The 5103-nt window shown below is 44.2% G+C and overlaps 1 protein-coding gene across 1 annotated transcript in view; it reads left to right on the plus strand.

The window, feature by feature from the left end:
- Positions 1–5103, plus strand: part of T265_09187 (hypothetical protein) — a gene marked incomplete at both ends in the record, with an annotated part of 75374 nt that overhangs the window by 66909 nt on the left and 3362 nt on the right. The window lies entirely within an intron of this gene.

The raw sequence follows: 5103 nt of genomic DNA on the forward strand, positions 1-5103 counted from the left end.
GGACGGTCTTTCTCTACCAGTCTCCAGAAGCTTTTACTGGCAGACGTGAAGTGGCTTTCATGGCAAAATCTTCTAAATCGCCTCATTATGCAGTAGAATATCCTCGCTCACAGTCCAACCGAGTATGTTTTGTCTTGGTTAACGATCTCTGTGAACTGCTTGCTATTCCACTGTCTAAATCTCATGAGCTCATCATTTGGTAATGCATTCCTCGGTTTTATATCCTTTTTTAGTGGGAACAGAATTCAGGCACCGCGCACAGAGAAGATTAGTTCACCATCTGTTTAGTGACGCTCACCAGACATGCGGTCAATTTCTATACATACTAGGATCACATTACATGTGGTTCTACGTCGCTCTGTGGTGGGGATTTAGATAACTCTTTTCATTCTTACGTTGCAGGCCCTGTTCAAGCAATCCAGTTCTTTGGTTCTCCTTCTGGAAAGCTGGTACCTCTCTGATTATCCTGCTGAGATCACCTGAGTACAAAAACCTTGCACGCGTTATCAGTTTGTCTTAGCCACTCAGCCTTAGCACGAACTTGCTGATAGAAATATCCGTCGTTCGAACACAACCCCGACATCTCGGTTACTCCTGTGTGGGCTCTGGTAACCTGGCAGTACCTTAGTCGCTGTGGTTCTTTCGAGTGGCTTACTGAATGGCTGTGGCTGAATGCTTGTTACTGTTCTATTAATAGTGAATGCCGTAAATGTCGCAGTTTTATTATCTGACATATTTTGGACTTCGTGGTGTGGCGTCCAGCCTCAGAACAGACATTCAACTTCACTTGAATGAATAAAGGTCGCGGTTTAAGCTGATTAGAACTGGCCGTTCGATCATCATTTGGTCCACATACCCATTTACAGTATTCTTACAGTCAGTCATCGATCGTGGATGATAGCGATCTGGGAGATTCATGGAAATCGCTTACGGCTGGTTGAAATGTACAGCAGTGAACCAGTCTAACGGAAATTTCAAGCATGCAGTTGAAATTTGAGGCTTCAGACTTGATGTGTTAACGGCAGTTGAATCTTAAGACTTTTTTAAAAGCATGTCGCTATTAGTTCTTTTGAAGATGACTGTTCGGTTTTGTTTTGTTTTGGGTCTATTAAATCACAGTCGTCGTTTTGTGGTTTTTACATTCGATAGACAGACTGTTGGATTACTCTCGTGTACATAGTGAGGTTGCCAAAGTTTAAGAATTTATATCAGCACCACGTGTTCAGCAGTCCTTCTGTCCACAAGGTCCTGCGACATCACTCACATTGGAACTCCGGTGCCTTTGGGTATTTGTTGCACCATTGCTGGATTGTGTTCGTATTTAAGGATAGTTCATTGATAGGTCCCATCTGTGCTGCATCTATCTGACCGCTTCATCTCTAAAATGGCTTCATGGAGATCAAGCGACTTCCGTCATGGGTGGAAAACCGATATCCGAGTTGGCATTCGTATCTTCATATTTCCATTAGGCGTTTTGAGTGACGCAGTACAATTCAGTTTGATGTGAGTGAAAGGTCAGATCTCACATGCCATTCGGTTGCATTAGGCATAAATGGTAGTGGGTCAAGCACACCTTACTGGTGGGTGTGTTATAGCGATATAAAGACTCCGAGTGTTCGTGATTTGACTATGATCGTAAGAGTAAATGTGAATTACTGGGGAAAACACTATGTTGTCCTAATCGGGTTAGAACAAACACATTCTGGGGACCGTCCTTGGGGCGTTAGCTGTTTTTGCCATGAAGCCTAATGGGCGAAACCCTAATAAGACCATTCTCTTTACACAAAGCGTTTCTCTCAATGTAGACACTTCGCAGTCGAACTAGAGATAACCGACCCAGCATGCTGACTGATGATGCTGTCTGTACGCAGTCATTTAATTGACTACATTAATCGCAGAGGTTGGGGTACTAATTGCTCCGGAATGGTACAACCTCTAACACGACAAAGATTTTGTTGTTTCCTGTAGCTGATGGGAAGAAGTCAGACCAGAACCACATATTAAACTCGTATTTTAGTTCGAAGAATAAAATCATTTTCAAGTTCGTCAGAAAAGTAAAATATAATAATCGATAAGCTGTAACACCCTTTCGGCGCCTAGCTGCTAGGCCACACGAAGGAAGCATGAGGGCTGGGATAATGCCAGGTTGCCCAAACCTTGCCAGGAGAAGTCGAGATGCAGAGGTTGCGAACTTCCGGTCAGTAAATTCGCGCTTTTACAATTGAGCCATCTTGTCCCCCCAAAGTTCGTTACATCTATACTGGGGGAGTTAATAACTTTGATATGCTCTTTTGGTGTGTTGTTTGATACGTGTGGATTTATTTCTCCATAATTTACTCTTGCATACAATGTCACATGTCTCAGGTGCTTGAATATGGAGTGCGAAAACCTAGAAGAAACTAAGGATTTCATGTGTAGTAGAATACCTTTAAGCATAGAAGTAAGCAAGTTTTGTCATGCTATATAACTCATATTATATGGATCAATGACTAGAGCGCGAAAATACTGACCGGATATTCCGTGGTTCCAACTTGACCCCGGCCTCTCGACTTCCCCTGTCTAAGGCAACCTGGCCGCATCCCAACCCTCGTGCTTCCTTCTGGTGGAATGGTAGTTAGGCTCCGAAAAGGTATTACAGCTGAACAATGGGCCATATTTTGGAGAAGGGGTTGGTCTGTCTTTTGTGATCAACGCTTACATTCACAGGATCACATAAGAGAAGGCGTCCTTACGTGCACTGTCCTTAGATGTGTGCAATACCTCAGAACTACGGTGATTTCCCTTCTGATTTAGGTCTCAACAACAGGGGACGATTTTTCGTTCTCTTATGTTACCCAATCAATCGCCTCCCGATACAATAGTATACGAAATATCATCTAACAATGCAAATAGCTGTCACTCCCTAGACTGTTCTGATAGGCTCTAATGTTGTCATCCGTATGGACCACTACGTAACAAAAGTCCTGACGCCTTCGGTAGGTTTCCCTCTGCAACCAACGCTTGTTTCGAACCTGGCTTTACAAGTTTGCGCCAAACCAGCACTGATCGACACTGGATTTCATTCAGAACAGAGTTATGTCGTTGATAATAATCCTGCTGTTGGAAGAAGTAGGTACAATCATGATAACTTGGCTGGAAGTTGAGAGTGATCACTTTGATCCTTTTTCATTACTTGTGTTCATCCGCACAAGTTGCGTTTGCTGAGCAGCTGATACGGACAGCTGATCATTAGTGATTATCCTGATTGATAATAACGTCAACACGAGGATGGGGGTGCTGAACTGTCATATAACCGTATCAATTTATTTAGATAACGCCCCTTGTTGAAGCGAATGGTAAAACGAGGGGGAGGGAAGAATAGGCTAATCACTAGTCCATCTTACATACTCTGGGTACCCACACCTTTAAACACCTATTCAGACAGTACGAATGAAAACGCACCGCTAGAACGCCACCGATAACAGTCAGCGACCATAGCTTGTAGCGCCTCCAGAAATGCGCACGGATGATCACATGGACACCCCCCTGGAAAGTAACCAGCACCATAATCTCCTCTCCGTAATCATTTTCAACGTCCTCTACCAACTTATGCATTGAGTTTGGTTTTCTTTAGAGGAGAATGTCGGTAGCTCAGGTAGCGTAGATGGTGGTCGTTGGTTTGTTCGCTGCGCTGGGCAACCAACCACCAACCCACCGCTACGCATTTCTACGCTTCACAATAACGCACTGATAATGTCACCTCGATTGGTGATGAAACGTTTGCAATCAAATTGCCCAGCTCAGCGAACAAGCCAACGACCACCATTGAGTTTGGTCTGTGGAACAATGGACTTTTCTGTACATGGCAAATCAGCATGCCTAGCACACCTTAGCTAAGTGTGTTCTGCAGTGCATGATGCCTCATGAAATACCGTTTTCTTGATCAACAGTCATGCATGTAGTGAGGACAGCGGGGCGCATCCCGTTTCCATAAATCCTGGTCTAGACTTGGTCTGACAGTTGGGACGAGATGGTTCAATGCTTCAAGCACGAATTTACTGACCGGAAGGTTCTTGGTTTGAAGTCAACTTTCGCACGTCGAATTCTCCTGTCTGGATTTGGGCAACCTTACAGTATCCTAGCCCTCGTGCTTCCTTTGGGCGTGGGTAGCACGGCATCTAGGCACCTAAAGAATTCTACAGCTGAACGATTTGACACTTATCAGCCTTTTCTTGGTTATTGTGTCGGCTTTTAAGCTCCATTTCCTTATGTTTGCCTGTTTGTTCTTTTCCAGCGTTTACCTACGGATGCAGCATGCCCAAGCATATGTTTTGCTGCTAACCGCCGGTGTTGTTATCTTATAAGTGGCAGTTCATCAGCATAGTTATGGGGTAGCTCCCAATAGATTTCACCGGTTCCGGGACAACTGCTCAGCTCCCAGTCACCCGTGGGTAACCAGTAGCTTTAGAATGAATTGCCAGCAACCACGAGGGGTCTGGGTTGAATGTTCAACCATTCCAGTGGAACTGCAACTCATCTGCTACGGATACAAGAACATTTCGCATGGACCTTTCTTACATTCAGCTGGATGTGCAGTAAAGCATGCGTCGTTGCTATTGCCTGATCAAAACTGGGTCCCAGCAGCTCACTGGTTGTCTGTCCGAGTATTTTGAGACCGAATGAAGCATGTGAACTGTATTCACCGGTCACAATCTGAATGGGACAACAGCTTAAACATTGCACTCCTTGTTTTTTTTCGAAATCCAAATGCCTAGTGCTCGGGTAATCAATTGACATCAGTCGAATGTCTCAAGGGTCAGAGGGCCAACATAAACAGGCCCGGTCATGACTCAGTTAATTAGTGGCGATGAAAATTATTACGCCATTCGTTTTCTGCTGCATTATTAGCCCATTGTCATCATCATCATCATCATCATCAAAGGGTCAGCAACATAAACAGGCCCGGTCATGACTCAGTTAATTTGTGGCGATGAAAATTATTACGCCATTCGTTTTCTGCTGCATTATATTATTATTGTCATCATCATCATCATCATCATCATCGACAGCATGACATCAGTGTTCAACACCGATGCTTCACTGCCGTACAACTATGACTTATTT

Source organism: Opisthorchis viverrini, assembly GCF_000715545.1.
Source record: "Opisthorchis viverrini unplaced genomic scaffold opera_v5_260, whole genome shotgun sequence".
NCBI classification, from domain to species: domain Eukaryota; kingdom Metazoa; phylum Platyhelminthes; class Trematoda; order Opisthorchiida; family Opisthorchiidae; genus Opisthorchis; species Opisthorchis viverrini.